This window comes from Erpetoichthys calabaricus, chromosome 13 (genome assembly GCF_900747795.2).
Source record: "Erpetoichthys calabaricus chromosome 13, fErpCal1.3, whole genome shotgun sequence".
Classification (NCBI taxonomy): domain Eukaryota; kingdom Metazoa; phylum Chordata; class Cladistia; order Polypteriformes; family Polypteridae; genus Erpetoichthys; species Erpetoichthys calabaricus.
In genome coordinates, this window is record NC_041406.2 from 115,325,433 (window position 1) to 115,346,890 (window position 21,458).

The 21,458-nt window shown below is 37.2% G+C and overlaps 1 protein-coding gene across 1 annotated transcript in view; it reads right to left on the minus strand.

Moving 5' to 3' along the window:
* The window catches only part of tsnare1 (T-SNARE Domain Containing 1), a 919,576-nt gene that overhangs the window by 868,467 nt on the left and 29,651 nt on the right, over window positions 1–21,458 (minus strand). The window lies entirely within an intron of this gene.

The window sequence follows — 21,458 nt, forward strand, 5'->3', positions numbered from 1 at the left end:
AACTGAACTCAAGCAACTGAGGAACATCAACCTGACAATCTCCCTGGTCAAGAACAAGAATAATTACTGAGAGGTTTTTTTTGTGTGCGACCAAAACTATACAACTGTCAAGTTAAGCACACATAACAACATGACAGCTGCTTGTAAGACAGTGACGTGAATGAACCAATTATAAAAAACTCTGGCAAAGACGCCAGTGTCTCTGACAAGATCGTTTGTTTTATGGAAGTCTTTTGTACAAATCCTGCCTTGAGGGAAAATAATCCCCTCTGTAACTGTAGAAGATCTATAACATGAAACTTAGAATGAATAAAGTATACATTTAAGTAAAGTGCTGAAACTGGAGGGAATAATAATTGGTACACAAAAAAATTCTCCTTTGGAAAATTTTGTGCAAGTTCAAATGCTTGTTTGGATTCTTTAATAAGAATTTTGTATATATTTCCCACTTTTTACTAATTACTGTAAATAAATTGGAATTCTTGGCAAGTATGCATTAACAGGTTAAAAAAATGAGCTAATCCAATGAGGATATTGATCATACATTGACAATAGCATTCTTCTTCATTCAAACCAAATCTAATATTGCTGCATGTAAAGTCTTTAATTCTTACATTCTTGGAGTGCAGCCAGCTTTGAAAAGATTGCCAGCATATATTAGTATAGGTATAATAAAATAAATATGCTCAGTGGTCTCAGTATCATTATCACAGAATTTAAAACATTTTTTCTCCATATTGAAGCATTATCTTGGCAAATCACTGGAGAGTCAGATTTCATACAAAATTTCAAAACTAATATCTTTGGCTTTAGAAGTAATTGGGACCATTGGGTGTGTTATGCATATTTATTTAAAATCAGTGCTGCTAAAGGTTTGACAGAAATAATTGGGTTGGCACACAGTTATTAATACACTTTCTGATGTATTTATTTAAACATTTTTCATCATCCAAATGCTATTCCCCTGTGTATAAGGGGGACAGACCTCGATTAATAACAAAACAAAAAAGGCTTGATTGCACTCCAAGTCTGAGACCTTTTCAAAAATCATTTGCAATATACAATATTGTCAAGGTTACAAGTTTGTTATTTGCTGCAACGACATCTCTTCATTCATACATCCATTATGAAAGCCGTTGATTCAAGTTAACAGAGGAAAAAGGCCGCCACTTATAGCCACGCTATTTGGCACATGGCAAATTGATAGCACCCTATGCAAAATCAGGCCTGTTATAGCAATCAAAAGATGACCCTACAAAATTATTTCATTCTACTGTAGAATGGTCTGTTTGTTTCTCAAATATTTATTGCTGCCTATTTCCAGTACATCTTAGGGCACACAATCACATATATCTGCTCAATTTACTGTTGTTATACGCCTCTTTAGAATAGTTGATGAAAACTATTTACAGAGGTAATTTACTTGACACAAATTAAAGCATGTCTGATTACCTCCAAATAAAATCAGCCTTGTTTCAAGATTTCCCTGAAAGTCTATTGCTTTTTAGGTATAATAATGGACTCCGACCTAAACTTTAAATTGCACACTATCCAGATTACTAGGACTGCATTTTTTCATATAAGGAGCATTGCAAAAGTTAGACCTCTTATAAGATCGCAAGATGCTGAGAAATTAATTCACACTTTGTTTTTAGTCGGCTAGATTACTGTAATGTGCTCCAAACAGGACAACCTCAGAAAGACATCAATCGATTTTGCTTAGTTGAGAATGCAGCAGCAAGAATCATAACCAGGAATAGAAAATCTGAGCACATCTCAGCAGTTTTAATATCGTTACATTGGTTACCTGTGTCATTCAGAATTGACTTTAAAATACTACTAAGGGTATATAAAGCCTTAAACTATCTTGCTCCTTCCTATATTTTGAAGTGCCTGTCTCCCTACATTCCCTGTCACTAACTACGATGTTCTAAAAGCGGTCTGATTATTACTTCTGTAAGTGCTAAGCATAAAAGAAGTAGTGAGGTAGCCTTTTGCTGTTATGTACCAGAATCCGGAATACTTTACTGATACACCAGGCTAAAATCGTGAAACATTTTGAAACCTTCTAAAAACCCACTTTTTAATTTGCCTTTTTCTTAGGTATATTTTAGTTCTACTTCTAGATTACATGTGCATAGAAACATCATATTCTTCATGGATTTGCAAACATTATTAACCTCTACTTGTCTTCTGTGGTGGCAATTTTCACCACTACCACTTAATCAAAGTCCTGTGATGCTGGAACATAAGTGGATACTGGCAACTAGACCCATGCCTTAAATCTCCTTAGAAAACAATAAGGAGTGACTTAAATACACTTATGTTAGGTTAGAATGCCTAGTGGGAGCCAAGCAGATTTTTGCACATTTAGTTGTTTTTTTTCCCAGCAATTCGCTTGTGCTGTTTTTTTTTTTTGTTTTTTTTTATCCTTCTGACCATAGCATCAGACTTTTTATTTGGTATTTATTCATTTTAATGTTATCAATTTCTAGTTTGTTTTTCTTTTCTTGTAACATTTTCTTTGATAGCTTGTAAAGCACTTTGAGTTACATCCAGTATATAGAAAAAATTGTGGATGTCGTTTGCTGTGTAGTAGCCAGGGTCCACAAAGAGCTAAAAAGAGATCAAGAATAGTTATTCTAGTGGAGTACAGCCCAGGAAACAGGCATAACAATATTCAGAGGCTCTAAATATATCAAGGAATAGAGTGAAGATCATCATTTAGATCAGGATGTCCTTCTAAATTTCATGACTGGGCAGTAAGAGGTTCATCAAGAAGACAACCAAGAGGCAAATGTCAATTTAAAGGAGCTGCAGGCAGTGAGTAGGTTTTCACGATATATTACAACTATTTTACATGCTGTCCATTAATGGGTTTATTATTATGCTGTAGGGAATCAAAGTTTGAGAGTCTCTATACTCCTTCTAATCTGATTTTGCTTTTTATACTTATTTATTTGTAGTATGATGATGGTAACATCATCACTGCACCATTCTGGTATGCTATTTCCTTTCTGTTGTCACCATTTCGTGCTGGATCTTACATGGGCACCTATATGTTGTTCACGGCAATGGCCTATTACTAATCATGTTATTCATAACCTGTGATGTCATCACTGATATACTATAAAAGTTGGCAGGGCCTATTTTATAATTCCAAAGTTGTGGATTAAAGCCTTAAAACTCAGAGAATTGCACAGGAATTCTTATACTTTTTAGTCTGAGAATCCAAATAAGAAAACATGTACAACAGTGGGATCCAAGAAGAGGATTATAACCATTAAGACTGCAGAACCATACATAGACAAACAAAACATGTCATATTATAAAAAGCAGTACAAATTTGTATTTCCTTCAATCATATTTCTTACATGAACATTACTGAAAGCGCATTGTTAGTAACACCAGTGTCTGAAGCAGAGCCAAATTACTGGCAGTACTCTGTTTGTGGCGATACACTAGAATCTGATGAAAGAAAAACTGTGAAACTTTGAGTGCCATGGGTACAGCATACGATCAGAAACGTTGCCAGTACTCTAAGTAGAAAATGGAAGTACTGTGTTATGGTGAATTTTGACCCACTTCAAGCACTGAATAAAACAATGCTTAGTATTCCAAACAGGGAATAGATGATTAGTGTAAGGCTTAGCAAAGCTGAGAGAAATACATTTTTGGGGTGGCACATGATGGCATGGAGATTTTTGAAAGAATTGTATGGATAATCACTTAATTTAGCCACTTGACATATGGCCCTGGATAATAAGTAGTCAAAAGATATTTTAATCGACGCACTTGTTTACCTTGTCTTAAATTACATTTTTTTAATGATTGTCACTGTTAACAATACATTTTACGAGTTGAGTTTGCAAATAGTTCAACATATCCCAATTTTCATTTAACAATTCAATAAACTGTGTAAAAATGTGGCCGAATTATTCCTGAAAATGTCTGCAGAATTTGTATTTTATATAATTCTTAATGAATAATTTGGTGAACTGTCCAGTTTGAAATGTTTAATGCTTCCGACTGACATGGTTATTGTTGTGGTGTGAAATTTTATATATAAGTTGATAGATAGTTTGTATGTTTTTATTTGTAACTTACACAAAGCAAAGTAATATTAGCATTATATCATTGATAAGAACAACAATGGTTTGATGTTTAACTAACCACCCCCCCTTTAGGACTGAGTCAAGAAGTGAATTTTATGACAGGGTTCGGGGAAGTGCCTAAAACCAGGACTGTCCCAATCAACCCCCACAAGAAAGCCAAATTACCTAGCTGGCAAGCATCAGCTCAACAAATGGTTTTGGGGGCAGGTGAGAAAAGTATTGTGTGCCCCCATTGGTCTGAAGTATGGCTGTTTGGGATTGGTATGAATCAGAGGCCATTCTATACCACGACACCCTATTGGTTTAAGGGTTTGGACAAATAATCTATAAATTTGCTCGCTTTATCCCTCCCTCTCTCTCTCTCACCATCATGATGAAGGAGAGTCTCACGCACCACAGACTGAAAAGAAGACCACACTGAGAAGCACAACTCAGCAGCCATATTGAGACAGCCTGTTCTGAAGAAAGCTGACAAAAAATGATGACTTAACTAGAAACATTTTAAGTAACTAACAAGTCTGTGTGCCGCCTGAAACTACACATCAGCATTTATCAGATTGTATGGTTGCCAATGTTCAAATGTACTTTGCTTATTGTTATTTTTTTACGAATATTATCAATAATACATTATTTAAAGTTGTAACTTAACTCCTGCTTGTCTTTTATTGTAATTGCCTGAGGTTATAGATGTAAAGGGGGAAGGTGGGGAGAAGTTATAAAGTACAATATTTTATAAACAGTGGTAAGTCTATTGGATCTGAGGCATTCTAACAAAGGCTACACATTAAAGAATACGAAAGGGGAAAGTAGAGTAATATAGAGCTCTATAAGACAAAACAGTGGTGAATGTCTACAGCTTGTCTCTACTTTTTGATATTCTCTGGTGTTCTTGCAGTTGTCAGTGGTCCAATAAACATGTCCTTCGCAATAACAGTATACTGGAGTTTACTGAGCCACGTTAAAATTGTGTTACAAGAAGGAATTCTTTCCTGCTGTTAAACTTAATGGAAATCAGATTTAAATTCAATGGATGCTGTAACAGCAAACACATGATGAAGCACTGACCTGTTCTCCATGGTCACCGAAACTGTCATTTCTGGCATTTCAGGCTAATGCTGCACTGCTTTCACCTCACAGGTCATCTGTCATTCCCCTCTTTCTCTCACTCCCTTTGTTATTTGTGGCTCACTGGTTGTGAGAGGGGAAGTGGTATTTCAAGAAATTTTTATTATATATTTTTGTCATAGACACAAAAGCTGTCTCTGATGCATCAGTGGTGTTTTTACAGGCTACATCTCAGATTGCAAACTAGCGCAATAAATACTACAGCTACTACTAAACAGAGGGTGCTATATCACTCTCCACAGACTTTGAATTTGGATGAACTCTGCTAATTTAACTATACAATCATGTGATGATTCATCTCAAACATATCCAAGACCCATCCATAGTGTAAAAAACATGAGTCTAGGACCTTGGCTTTGTCTCTTGACTATGAAAATTGTTTAATACTTTAGTTGTGACGATTGTCTTTCTCAATTTAATTTTGGTCTGACCTTGGTCCTTTTTAAATATATTTACCTGAAGCCCTTTTGCATTCACCTCTTCTTAGAAATTAACACAGATTTAAATAATTTTTTCCCTAAAATGCTTCACACCCACCTAGATGATGAAGGATTTGAATAAATCTGATCTGTGAGAAATGGTGGAGGCAATGTTTGTCTCAATGAAAAATACACAGGCATATGCACATTTTACAAAATATACATTAAGTCTCCCGAAACTACTGTATGTGGGAAAATACTGCATATGTTGATAAGACCAAGTTTAAACATTTTGAGTCTAAATTCTACAAGATTGTTTGTAAAGAGAACATAGCTCATCAACCAAAGAACACATTATCTACTATTAAACATGGTGACATCAACATCTTATTAGGCTTCTTTTTTATAGTGGACTCTGGTCAGCATAGAGCAGGTAATGTATAGCTCCAAATATCAAGATACTTTGATGAAAACTCTGTCACTCTTTACAAGAAAACAAGGTGAAAGTACTGTTACTTTCAATGCAACAACAATGCAAAGAACATACTTAACTCAAGCAAGAATAGGCTTAAAACAAGGGACATGTCTTTCAATGGCCCAATCATATTCTGATGTTTGTTCAGACTATAGTTTCTATCTATCTATCTATCTATCTATCTATCTATCTATCTATCTATCTATCTATCTATCTATCTATCTATCTATCTATCTATCTATCTATCTATCTATCTATCTATCTATCTATCTATCTATCTATCTATCTATCTATCTATCTAAATCATGCATGCGTAACTGAGGTTCACCTTCCAGGCTCATTGCAGATAGGCACTACCACTCCAGGACACGAGGGGGTGCTGTCACTGGTGGTATCATCTTTTTTTTCTCACACAGCCCTGAGAAACCACCCCTTGAGGGAAACTGATTCTGCTTCTTTCAGTCCCTACACTATAAAGCTGATGCACTCCCGGCAAGGGTCATCTCATTCTGGAGAGACCAGACCACAGAGTGGAGCGCTCACCCAAGTACCGACTGCTCTACAGAGCCTTAAACCTATCTGATTAATTTCATTTATTATTTTTACGTTTTGTCATTGTTCTACAAAATAAGTGCCTGTTTAAGTTGTATGGACTCTGCAAAGATTAAAAGGGGTGACCAAGTTGGTGCATAACATTTTTTCAGTGACCAGTATGTCCCCTCAATCAACAACACTGCCTATCTAAAATCTGCAAACTCAACTAATTATGATAGTGCAGAGAAGAGCCCCTCAGAATTCCAGTGAGCTTGAAGATTCATGCAAAAAACGGTGGGGTAAAACTACAAAATTCAGATATGCCTACTTGACAGAGATCTATCCAAACAGACGTAATCAGTTGAACTCTGCTTCCACAAAATATTAAAGTGAGTACTTTCTTATACAACTAATACATTGATTCGAAATCGACCCCCACCCATGAGAAAGAGTGCTAGGTCAGCAGAGTAAAACTTTAATAATAGTAAAAATATGTAGATAAGTAAATGAATAAACTACAGTTTGTTTGTCCTTCTCCACTTTAAGTCCATCTGGAAGAACACCAACACAGCTGTTAGTGGATTAGGAGGGAGTGTGACACCAAGGCTGTCTGAAAGGCATTTAATGATTTTGGTCCAGAATGATGTTAATTTGGCGCAGGCCCAAAACATGTGACCTAGTGAGGACGGAACTTGATTGCAACATTCACACCTGGAAACATTTTGGACAATTTTAAACGAGAGAGATGCACTCGATATATAATTTTGAGTTGAATAATTGTATGCTTTGCGTATATGAAGCTCGAGTGAATTCTCTGCATTGCTACCTTCCACTCCTTTTCTGAAATGGTGAGTGAGAGATCCTTTTCCCACTGTACTCTGGGATCTTTGAAAGGGAGGGGCTTTAAAATGTTTTTATATATTATGTAAATGCTGTCTGAGTCCTCAAGACTGATCAATATTTCTTCCAGTATAGAGGTAGGTGGGAGGTGATGAAAATCAGGTAGGTTTTGTTTGAAAAGTTTCTAATTTGAAGGTAGTAAAAGAAATGTGTTGCTGGAAAGTTAAATATGGAGTGTAATTGTTCATAGGATGCAAAGAAGTTGTCTATGTACAGATCCCTAAGTGATTTAATCCCGAATGTTTTCCAAACATTAAAAACTGCGTATGTTTGAGAGGGAGGAAAAAGGTGGTTCTCGTGCAGAAGTGGCACAGATAAAGGCTTCTTTATCTTAAAATACTTTCTACATTGGTTTCATATTCTGAGTGAGTGAAGCACAATTGGATTGTTAGTATATTGGTGATGACTTGTACTTATTGGGGTTCAAAGCAAGGAATATAAAGAAGTGCTGCAGGATTTTATTTCTATTGCAGACCAAGCCTGTGTCTGCTCACCTATTTGTGTCAATCTCCAGGTTTTTATAGTTTGTATATTCGCCGCCCAGTAATAAAACTGAAAGTTAGGTAGAACCATGCCACCTTCCACCTTAGGTCTTTGTAGGTTCACCTTTTGGATATGTAGATGTTTTGAATTCCAAACAAATGACATTATGGTTGAATCTAATTTCTTAAAAAATCATTTATTGATATATATTGGAATGTTTTGAAAGAGAAAGAGAAGCTTAGGAAGGGGTTCTATTCAATAAGGGCGTGCACAAAAGGCGAGCTTCAAAAGGGCGACCTCAATTGGACGCAGCGAATAAAGGCAAATGCAACTATACGAATGCCTTTATTCGCCGCACTCAATTGAGGTCGCCCTTTTGAAGCTCGCCTTTATTTACGCGCGCCTTTATTCGCTGCGCCCAATTGAGGTCGCCCTTTTGAAGCTCACCTTTTTGTGCGCACCCTTATTGAAGGATACCTTAGGAAGGATATTCATCTTGACAATGTTAATTCTTCCAGCTAAAGTGAGATGGAGGGTAGATCATCTATGCAAGTCTTGCTTAATTTTTTCAATGCAGACAGCAAGATTATGTTGATAAAGAGCTTTATGTTTATTTGTGATGTTTACCCCTAGGCATTTAAACTGACCTGCGATGATAAAAGCCATAATATTGGATTGGTTGTATGGACTCTTGATACCCACTGTATTTAATCAAATTGTAGCAATTAATGCAGTCAATGTCATCTTTCACAAATGCTCAGGAATTTAACTCTAAATCATGGGATGTGAAAATGTGAAGAAACTTGGCGCAGCAATTCTCCCAGTCAACACCTAGTATAATTTACGTGAATTATTAGGTGTTATTATTTGTGAACAAAGCTTGGAAGCAACTAAAATAACATTATGGCTACACGTATTTTGTGGCAAGTAAGCTATCTGTAAGATACTTAAGTAAGGGAATATGTAAGCCTTCAACTAGAAATAACACCTCAGACAAGATTGTTTTAATTTTAGCTATTTGAAAAGTGTCTGGAAATTGGACCAATTCTGAAGTAATGGAAGCTACTGAGTCAGGATACCAATTCATGAATCCATGTCCAGTAAACAAGTTTTTATAAAGGAGCAGTGTGTTTAGATGGAAGTAAAGCTGCAATGAAACACAGGCACTTTTTATTCTTCAAAGAGGAATTAGCTTTCATTTATTTTCATTTTACAGATTTATGTTGAGGCAGCCCTACACTAATCACATTAAAGGCAGTTGCAGTGCACTTCCGAGGTTATGGAACAAAAAATATTCTGCAGAGCCGCGTGGCATAGGAGGCAAGAGTGAGACAGAGAAATGAGGAGAGGCTTTCAGATCTGAAGAAAAATGTCACTCTGTCCAGTACTATTGCAGAAATGCCTTTTTGCTAAGAAAAGATTGCAATGTGGTTTCCTTCAGGTTATGTGTGTGAAATGAGGGATTTTAGTGTTAAATGGGGTAGAGTCCTCCTAATGCATGAAAGTAGCCTAAGTGTTCTTTATTTATTTATTTTACTAATTAGATGATTTGAAAAGACTCTTTCATTGTGACTTCCATGAAATTTATGCAAGCTGGCAAAGATTGCTCATTCAGATTTCTTGGGTTGTCCCTGCACTGCAGAAAATGGCAAATTTCCTTGCAAAGATCCCAGATGGCAGCGTATATGTACAATGCACAGAGCCTTGGGGGGGTGGGGACACTAATGAATGAAAACAACAGAAGTGGCTGGAGCTGTAAACGAACGGTCTGGAGTTTTGCATTTGTTCCACCGCTCTGATTTAATGGGACTTGACACACAAAAACTTGAGGGAAAACGAGTTATACAGCATCCAGAAGGGTCATGTCACACAAAGACAACACTTTCTGTGCTGTAGCCAATCACCAGTTGTGTTTGCTTTCATTTTTGTCTGCTGTGTTTAACGCTTTACATAGCTATTAAGAACATGGCATCATCAATACCTCTAGCTTCTTGCTAGCATCAGTTTTTCTAGTTTTATTTTTGCTATGTCACCTTTCATATAAACACTAACAAAGCATTCTGAGCAACATCATAGTGTTCTCTCATTTCACATTGTGTCTTTCATGCTTAAATTTAGAACACTTATCAACCTATAAATGTTATACAGATATGCAGAAGCACAGTCACCAATGTGTTTAATAAAGGGCTTTAAAAGAAATCATCAAAATTTCTTAAAAACTGTACTTCAATTATCATTTTATGTAGGAAATATAAGTGTAATGGAGACTGATTTCTTGCCTTGCTGCAATGGAAAGACTGCAGGAGTGGGCACACAATCCAGCTAGAACACCTTGTAATCTTTGTCCTGCCTTGGATCAAGGAACAATGGATGGCCTGGGTTAAGGTGGACACCAGGAGAAGTTCATACTCCCAATAGAAAGATGTCAGAGTTCCTCTAGTGTGATCCTAAGTAGGACACCTGCAGGGCTGAATGGGAATTGGAGTGCAGAAGTGCAGCTCTACCAGGGTCCTTGGGGACCTAGAGAGGGTGCTGCTGGGGGAGGACAACACTACTTTCCACCTGCTCCCAATATGCAGAGTAGTGGCACCGGAAGCATTCCTATGTCTGACTTGACTGGGGAGTCAGATTCAGGAGGCAGCGGGCGAAACTCACCAGAAGAAGAGGAAGACATGTATTTATTGATACTGTGGTATTTATAGCTGTGTGTACTGGAAAGGAGTGTGGTGAAAATAAATATTTATTATTTTATAAAATTATTAATTTTAATAATAATTTAATTATTAATAAATAAATTGTTTATTATTGTCGGGTGATACTATGGCTGAGGTTTGGGGCTCAGTAGCGCCCTTGTGGTTATAGTAGTTATGATCAATACTCAGATCAATAAACCAGTCTTAATTTCATACTGTACAGTGCAGGGGTCTCCAACTCCAGTCCTGGAGGCCCCAGTGGCTGCAGGTGTTCATTCTAATCCTTTTCTTAATGAGTGACCTGTTTTTGCTGCTAATTAACTTCTTTTGAATTAATTTTAATTGACATGCCCTTGAAGACTCAGACCCATTAATTGTCCATTTTTTTCTTAATTAGCATCCAAACAATACTGAGATATATAAAATGAATTAAAACATGACCAGCAAACTGTGTCAATCATACAATATCAGAAAATAAAGAAAGATGAAGGTCTCAGGAATGCTGATCTGTTCAGGTCCCCAAAACATTTTAACAGTGCTCTTGAGAGCAGCAACAAGCCATGGAATTAAAGAGCGGGTTTAATTAACATCAAGAATGGTTGGAGTGAAATTGGTTGGGGTTTGAGGCCCTTCTCTGGTCTTCTGCTGGCTCACTCACTTCATATTTAATTTCTGTTTGGGTGTCACTTAAGGAAAGAAATGGAGCAATTCAGAGGAACAATGAAGAAATTCAGGGGAACAAATCTTAAAAAACAAGTCAATTAAAATTAGTTCAAAAGAATTTAATCAGCAGCAAAATCAGATCACTAATTAAGAAAAGGGTTACAATGAAAACCTGCAGCCACTGGTGCCCTCCAGGACCGGAGTTGGGGACCCCTGGTGTAGTGGCTTTCATAAGAAACACTAGAAAGTTTATTTGTTTATTTATTTATTTTATTTTATTGTAATCATTCCATACAATATACAACCCCAAATCAGAAAAAAGTTGGGACAGTGTGGAAAATGTGAATAAAAAAAGAAAAAAGCAAGTTATAAATTCTCCTCAAATTTTATTTCATTGCAGGCAGTATGAACACAAAATAATTCATGTTATTTTTGTCAACATCATTTGATTTGTAAATAAATATCCATTCTTGCCATTCAGGCTTGCAACACATTCCAAAAAAAGTTGAGATGGGGGCAATTACGGGGTAGTAATGAGGTATAATAACTAAATAATGATGTGATTTGAAACTGGTGATGTTAACAGGTGATTGCAATCATGATTCGGTACAAAAGCAGCATCGAGGAAAGGCCTACTCCTTTAGGAGCAAAGATGGGCAGAGGATCGCCAGTTTGCCACCAAGTGCGGGCAAAAATCTTTGAAATGATGAAGAAAAACGTTTCTCAAAGACAGATAGGAAGAGATTTGGGCATTTCTCTCTATACCGTGCATAACATAGTGAAAAGAATCAGGGAATCTGGAGAAATTACCGTGCGCAAAGGCCAAGGGCGCAAGCCTAAACTGAATGGCCGTGATCTCCGAGCCCTCAGACGGCACTGCATTAAAAACCGTCATTTATCAATAAATGATATAACTGCGTGGGTTCAGGACTACTTCAGGAAGTCACTCTCAAACTACAGTACGTAGTTACATTAGGAAATGCCAGCTAAAACTGTACTGTGCCAAAAGGAAGCCCTACATAAATAGTGTCCAGAAGTGCCGTCGACTTCTCTGGGCTCGGAGGCATCTGGGATGGTCCATTGTGCAGTGGAAACGTGTATTGTGGTCAGACGAATCGGTTTTTCACATCTTTTTTGGAAGAAATGGACGCCGTGTGCTGCGGACCAAAGAGGAAAAGGACCATCCAGACTGTTACCAGATGGTATGGGGTTGTGTCAGTGCCTTCGGCAAAGGTAACTTGCACTTCTGCAATGGCATCATCAGTGTTGAGAAGTATATCTCAGTTTTGGAGGAACAAATGCTGCCTTCAAGACGACGTCTTTTCCAGGGACGCCCATGCTTATTTCAGCAAGACAATGCCAAACCACATACTGCGCACATAACAAAGGCATGGCTGCGTAAGAAGAGGGTGCGGATGCTTGACTGGCCTGCCTGCAGCCCTGATTTGTCTCCTATAGAGAATGTTTGGTGCATTTTGAAACGAAAAATGCGTCAACGAAGACCCCGTACTGTTGCGCACCTAAAACGTTGTTTGCAGGAAGAAACTAACACCTGCAACACTTAGTCACTTGATTTCTTCAATGCCTAAACGTCTTTTAAGTGTTGTTAAAAGACAGGGGAACTGTACAAAGTGGTAAATGCTGTACTGTCCCAACTTTTTTTGAAATGTGTTGCAAGCCTGAATGGCAAAAATGGATATTTATTTACAAATCAAATGATGTTGACAAAAAAAAACATGAATTATTTTGTGTTCATACTGTCTGCAATGAAATAAAATTTGAGGAGAATTTATAACTTGCTTTTTTCTTTTTTATTCACATTTTCCATACTGTCCCGACTTTTTCTGAAATAGGGTTGTAAATTAATTCATAACAAAAAAGAATTAAAGACAAATCAAACCCCACCCTTGAGAAGGAGAGCTTAGTCAAAGGAGAATTGCTTAGGGCTTTTTAACAGGGCAAAAATAAACAAAAGAAAGGAAGAAATATATATAGGTAAATAAAAAAAAATGGAGAAGGGAAATAAAGCGGTAATAATTATTTCTCTTATTCTAAAATATTATTGATTAGATCCTGCTAGGTTTTGAAAAAATTCTGTACAGATCCTTTAACTGAGAATTTGATTTTTTCCAATTTCAAATAATATAAAATATCGGTTTCCCACTGACTTATCAGAGGAGAATTAGGATTCTTCCAATTTAACAAAATAAGTCTGCGTGCCACAAGTGTAGTGAATGCAATCACCGCTTGCTTGTCCTTCTCCACTTCAAGTCCGTCTGGAAGAACACAGAAAACAGCTGTTAGTGGGTTAGGAGGGATTGTGACCCCAAGGCTGTCTGAAAGGCACTTAAAAATTTTTGTTCAAAATGATGTTAGTTTGGTGCAGGCCCAGAACATGTGACCCAGTGAGGCAGGAGCTTGGTTGCTGCGTTCGCAGGTTGGATCTTGCCCTGGAAACATTTTGGACAGTTTTAAGCGAGACAGATGAGCTCACTATATAATTTTTAGTTGTATAATTCTATGCTTTGCACATATGGAGCTCAAGTGAATTCTCTGCTTTGCTACCTTCCACTCATTTTCTGATATATTGATTAAGAGATCTTTTTCCCAATGTCCTCTTGGGTCTTTGGAAGGTAGGGACTCTAATAAGATTTTATATAATGCGGAAATGGTGCTTAATTCCTCGAAATTGAGCAGTATTTTTTCCAGCATGGTGGAGGGTGCGAGGTGGGGGAAATCGGCAGTTTCTGTTTAACAAAGTTTCTAATTTGAAGATAGTGAAAGAAATGTGTAGCTGGGAGGTTGAATTTGGAACGTAATTGTTCAAAAGATGCAAATATGTTGTCTATATAAAGATCTCTGAGCATTTTAATCCCAAATCTTATCCAGGTATTAAAAACTGGATATGTTTGCGAGGGTTGAAAGAGGTGGTTCTCTTGCAGAGGTGCCACGGATAAAAGATTTTCCATCTTAAAATGCTTTCTAAGTTGGTTCCATATTCTGAGTGAGTCAAGCACAATTGGGTTATTAGTATATTTGCGATAACTTTCATTTATTGGAGCGCAGAGCAGGGAGTATAAAGAAGTACTACAGGATTTTACTTCTATTGCAAACCAAGCCTGTGCATGTTCATTTTTTTGTGTCCATTATTTTATGGCTTGTATGTTTGCTATCCAGTAATAAAACTGAAAATTAGGTAAAGCCATGCCACCTTCTGCCTGAGGTCTTTGTAGGGTCGCTTTTCGGATACGTGGGTGTTTTGAGTTTCAAATGAATGAGGTTATTGTTGAATCTAATTGCTTAAAAAATGATTTATTGATATATATTGGAATGTTTTGAAATAAAAAAGAAGCTTAGGAAGGATATTCATCTTAACAACGTTAATTCTTCCGGCTAGAGTGAGATGAAGGGTTGACCATCTATACAAGTCTTGCTTAATTTTTTCCATACAGACGGCAAAATTTTGTTGATAAAGAGCTTTATGTTTACTTGTGATATTTACCCCTAGGTATTTAAACTGATCTGCTATGGTAAAAGGTAGGGTGTCTAATCTAATATTATATGCTTGTGAATTCACTGGAAAGAGTATACTTTTATTCAGATTAATTCTGAGACCAGATATCTTTTGAAATACTGTTAGTGCTGTTAAAACTGCAGGCACAGTATTTTCTGGGTCTGATATATATAAAACCATATCATCTGCATATAAAGAAATTTTCTGTTCCAGTCCTTCTCTGATAATCCCCTTTATTTGATAAGATTTTCGACAGTGAACCGCCAGTGGTTCAATGGCGATTGCAAACAGCAGTGGTGACAAGGGACATCCTTGTCTGGTGCCACGTTCTAGCTTAAAGTATTCTGAACAAATGTTGTTAATACAAACTGAAGCTTCTGGATTGGTATACAGTAGTTTGATCCATGCACAATTATTCAGGGCAAACCCAAATTTCTCCAATGCAGTGAAAAGATAGTTCCATTCAATCAATTCAACATTAGAAAGTTTAAATCAATCAACTATAACCATCACAGAAGTCAGTTAGACAGCCTCAGACCTGCTTAGTTCAACTCAGGGTCATGGGAGGGCAGAACATATCCAGCAGCACTGGGCGCAATACATGAAACAGCCGCAGATAAGGCCTCAGTCCATCACAGGGTCTGTTTACAGAAGTACTTGTTCAGAGTCACCAAGTAAACTAAACTGCACATCTTGGTGGACGTGCAAGGAAAACAAGAGTGCCCAAGTGAAAAGCTCACATAAACATGTGGAGAATGTGCAAACTCCACATAGACATCAAAGTAGTTGAGCTCAGGATGATGGATGCAGACAGTGGTTTCACTAATCAGTGTGATACCATTACATAATGGCATATAGCAAATTATAAGAACATACAAACATAAGAAATCTGACAAACGAGAGGAGGATATTGAGTCCATCAAGCTGTTTTGTTTAGCTAATAGCTAAGCTGTCCCAATATCTCATCCAGATACTCCCTAAAGGTTGTTAAAGTTTCTGCTTTGGCCACATGTCTCTGTAGTGTAGTAATTAATGCAGGATTTATGTATGTTTTAATCTGTTTTATGGTTTTGTATTGTGCAGATTCTGTTTAAAAGGTTTGTTTATATAATAAATTAGGAGTGGTCATGTGACCACGATTGTCTTACCAGTTACATTACAAGATGTGATGGTATAATTATGGTGGAGGTTTCAATTTGTGTCATCCCTTGCTTGGGTAAAATTCAATAAAAACAATTCTAGTATTAGTAAGCTTACAAACAATTAGGGCCTAGTGTCTGATTTTGTGCCAATTTATTGAACTCCTTTTTGCCTTCGACTTTGATTGTCATGTTGCCCTCATGTTTTGTTTGCCTGATCATTTTGCCACTTACAGTTCTGACTTGTTTGTTCTCTTTTAAATTCTTCTATTCTGTCATAATCACTTCCTAGTTATTTTTTCCCCTTCATTTGATTTTCCTTAGACATGGAGTCTAATAATAAGTAGTCTGTTCCAGATTCCCACAACTCTTTGAGTAAAGAAGTGCTTCATGGCTTCAGTCCTAAATACACTTGCCTTTAATTTCCACTGGCGTCCTTAAGTACATGACTTTCCATTAAGTTGAAAGACTGTCTGGATCTACTGTACTTTGTATGTTTTTGAGAATGCTGAAGACCTGAATTAGGTCCTCACACATTCTCCTCTGTTTGAGAATAAACAGGTTTAATTCTGAGTCTGTCAGAGAACAACATGTCCTTAAGTCCTGGGATGCATTTGGTCACTCTTCTCTGCCCAGCTTCAAGTGCTCCAAAGTCTTTCTTGTCATCTGGGGCCTCATGTATAACGCCGTGCGTGGAACTCACACTATAACATGGTGTAAGCACAAAAGCGGGAATGTGCGTACGCACAGAAAAATCCAGATGCAGGAATCTGTACATACGCAAACTTCCACGTTCTTCCGTTACATAAATCCCGATCAGCGTGAAAAGTAACGCACGTGCACGCGCTTTCTGTCCCGCCCCAACTCCTCCCAGAATTACACCTCTTTGAATATGCAAATCAATATAAATAGCCTTCTGTGAAGACAATGGGAAAAGTACGAGGAAAAATAGAAGAATTTCAGCGAATACCAAATGGAGGCAAAGAAAAATGTACTATTTGTTGGTTTAAACAGTGATATAAACAACAAAAGGAAGTTGATCGAGTGACATAGTGTGTCGGAGAAACTCAAAAGCTCAAGTTTACAAAGTTGCATAGTGCCCGAAATAAAAAAGAAGTTGTTACATATCAAAGTCGGCGTGAAAAGGCGACTCGTAGCCCACCATATGAGTGTCATATGAAAGCTTATTAGGGTACAGTGAAAAAAAAAAGGCACACAGTGGGAAAAAAGCACGAAATGTCAACTTTAATCTCGAAATTTCCACTTTAATCACGTAGTTTATTTTGCCATTAAAGTAGAACATCATAAACTTCATCTTAAAATCGTTTAATTTACTAGTTTCTCAAATCCCATTGTAACTAAAGTAGCACGTTAAATGCTTTGTTCTGTATTTGATCTTCTATGTGCTCTGTGTGTGAATCACTACCTGCTTCTTAAACAGGCTTTCTCTTTATCTGACAGGACACATAATCCATTACATTCGTGATATTACAGCTCTCTGAATAATTAAAATACTGAGATGTATACATGATATCTTTTTCATGATGATAGGAGTGAAAGCATGTTATTAAACATGGGAACACTGTGGCGCATTGATTGTTCATATCTCTCGCAAGAGGCTTGCTGCGCCATGCACGACCTTCAATGAAATAATTTATTACAGAAGTACTGTCTCTTTCAAATGTACTAACCTCCAATTCCTGTCCTTACTTTTCTTTCTCCAAATACCCAATCGCCACACAATCAGCTCTGTAATAAACGTGAAGCCATTTGTAAGCTTAGAATGCCAATTCTTCAAAACTTTTAAGGAACATTGAAATATCTTCATAGTACATGTTTAATTATTCTATCTGTCTATCCTTCCAGTGTCGCGTCAGCACCAGCAAGAATACAACGCAATGCAGGAACAATCCCTGAACTAGCTAGCGCTGCGGCACCGTGTCCGCACATGTTTAATTATTAGCAATACAGATTATTTAAATGAAGTTAAAGTTTTATCTGTATAATATAATCAACATATTTTGCTGCATTTCATCTTAAAAATGATATCGTCATCATATGTAAATACGCGCTTTATAAAGTGGCGCAGGTTGTGCAATATTATAACTGTAGTGCAAGTCTACAGTGAGGTAATTGTACTTATAAGTACAAACAGTTCTACAAGGAGCACTTGATGGACTGATTGAGTGCGTTTATAGTTCTTGGGATGAAACTTTTTCTAAACCGCGAAGTCCATACAGGAAGTCTCTGAAACGTTTTGCTGTGGCTCAGGCAGCGTCTGCTTCATGCTGTATACCGATAATTCTCTTTCCAATTAGCTGCTGCTGTGATTCCCCACTCAGATACAGTGATATAAATACTCCGAGTGGTGCAGTGAGAGTCATATGGAAAAAGATGATCTGCTGTGGCAACCCTTAACGGGAGCAGCTGAAAGAAGAAGAAGATGCATTGAGAGTAACAACGCTAAAGCAGTTATGATATTTGGGATACTATGGCTATTCCCTGGACCATTATATTGCTGTAGGGTAATTACAATCAGATGCATTACACTAATAAACAATATGCAGTTAGTTTCAGTGTATTTATAAAGCCGCGTCAGGAATGTGGATCTAAGAAAGAAAGGGTGACCACACAGGAACAGTAGCACTGCTTTGACGCTGGGTGCCGCCAGTCTGCAAAACCGAGCGGAGAAATTGCGTACGCCAGGGTATGAGGTACCGTGGAAATGTGTGTGGCTTTACGCCAAGTTTAGGTTTTATACATCGCGATTTGAGCGTGGAAACGTTCGTACGCAACATTTCTGTGCGTACGGATCGTTTATACATGAGGCCCCTGGTGACCAGAACTGTGCACATTACTCCAGATGTGGTCTCACAATTGTGTAACTGTATATAATCTGAACATAAAATCCATTTATTTAAATTCAATTCAGTTTTTAAGACATAACCTCACATTTTATTTGTTTTTTTAACCATTTCAACACATTGCTTAAATGGTGAAAATGTTGTGTTAACATATACCCCTAAATTCATTTCAGAGGCTCCTTCCTTTAGGACAGGATCTCCTATCCTGCATTTTTAATGGGTGTTTCTATTGCCTACATGTAACACTTTGCACTTTTCAATATTAAATTGAATTTTCCAAATGCTTGCCCAGTTCTGAAGCTTGTCCAAGTCTTTCCAAATTGTTTCAATTTAGTGTCTGCCATTGTTCTAATTTTATTATCATTGCCAAATTTCACAAGTTTACTAGCTATGCCGAAATCTCTGTCATTAATGCAAATCAGAAAAAGAAGCAGAAACAGGAAAGACATCTGAGGGACTCAACTGTTGACTTCACTCCATGTTTGACATTCTCCTCTTATCAATACTCTTTGTCTCCTTCTTCTTAGCAAGCTTGAGATCAGCATTCTCACAAAGAAACCGAGCAATTTCAAATCAAGACTGTATTTCTTTTATAATGCTTCTCATAAAAGACTGAAAAGGATAATAAGCAACAGTTAATCCATTAATTGATTGATACAAATACATAAAATTAAAATAGTTTGTAAAAAATAAAATCTGTAGTCTTTATTTGAAATAGTTCTTGAAATGACTACCGAGTTTTCACCTATAAAATATGATCTAATTACTGGCAAGATGACCTACAGCATTATGAGCATATGAAAGTTCCCTCATCAGTCTTCTGCACTTAAAAGACATGAATACCATCCAAGTTTTCCATCCTGATCTTGGAACAGGCTTAAGTGTAGTATTGTGTCTTAATTGTGGACTTTTATCTGCAGTGTAGAGAAGATGTGTTGGGCTTGGACACTGGACAGCTAGTTTACTTAGAACTGCTAGAATTTAAGATCAGACATTTATTTGGACATCACCTGTAAGTTCCAGTGTGGGCAGACAGTGGCCCAGCAGCAGCTGTTAGTATGCCATGCGTATTTAATGATTGTCCCAAAGTTGTTTCCCTCAGAGAGCACTCATGAAAATGAAAAGTCCTTGGGATGGGCAGACTGGGTAAATTCCTTTAAACCAGAGGTCTGCAAAGTCAGTCTTCCTGAGCCATAGTGACTGCAAAAAATATATTTCCTTTATTAAAAACCAATCCTTACCAATAACCGATCTTATTTAATTTTATTACTTTCACTCTGTCATGTCAGGCCTTTCCTATGTAGATTTCTTTCTTTCTAAGGATATCATCCAAATGGTTTGCTGCCAGAAGCAGATTAGTAATTCTCAGTCCTTTGATTATTTCTCTTCAGTTTCTGTCTAAATATTTTTATTAAACCAAATAGTTCACAATGGATACACATGGGTGTAAATGTAAAAATGTTAGATGGAGCTGCCTATGTCTTTGCCACTTACTGTACATCTTATTATTAATAAGGAATAATTAAAAACAGAATGCAGCCATCCCTGTTAAGGAGTAAGCTCAGAGCTATGCAGGTGGGTGAGCCTATGGTGAGGTGCAAAACTCCAATCCTGGAGGTCCCCAGTGGCTACAGGTTTTCATTGTAAACCATTTTCTTAATTAGTGACAAGTTTTTGCTGCTAATTAACTTCGTTTGAATTAATTTTAATTGACTTGCTCTTGAAGATTCACACCCATTAATAGACCTAATCAAGGGTGAACAACATCGGTCCCGGAGGGCCGCTGTGGCTGCAAGTTTTTGTTCCAACCCAATTACTTCATGAGAAGTCATTTATTGCTGATGAAGTACTTATTGCTGAAGTGACATTTTTCCGCTTCATTTTAGTTGTCTCGCTTGTTAAGTTTTCAAACCCTTATTTTCTTATTTTAGTCTTAAACTACTGCATTCACTGTTTTTAATTGGTCCTTATTAGTATTAGGATGCAAATGACAAAGGAACCAGCAGTTCTTCATATAGCTTGTTTCTATTGACACCCACGTGGATTCATCATACACTATTTGGTTTAATAAAATACCTTGAAGGAAACTGAAGAGTAAATGAAGAAGAAATAATAACCCATACATTTTAGGCTCCAAATCATTTGGATGATATCATTAGAAAGGAAAAAAAAAGCATGATTTAAGAATGACCTGACATTACAGAGTTAAACCACTAAAAAGTCATGATATTAAATAAGGCCTGATATTGTGGGGATTGTGTTCTAATTAAGCATCTGGGTTGGAACAAAAACCTGTAGTCACAGCGGGTCCTCCAGGACTGGTGTTGCTCATCCTTTAACTTTGGGGTCTTGGTCAATGGACTATCTGTCAGGTAGACCTCAGTTTATGAGACTCATGGACTGTGCTTCTGATACAGATGTGAGCAACACTGGAGCACCACAAGAAACAGTCCTGTCTCCTTTTCTCTTCACTCTGTACACCTCCGTCTATAAATACAATACCAGGATATGTCACTTTCAGAAATTCTCACATG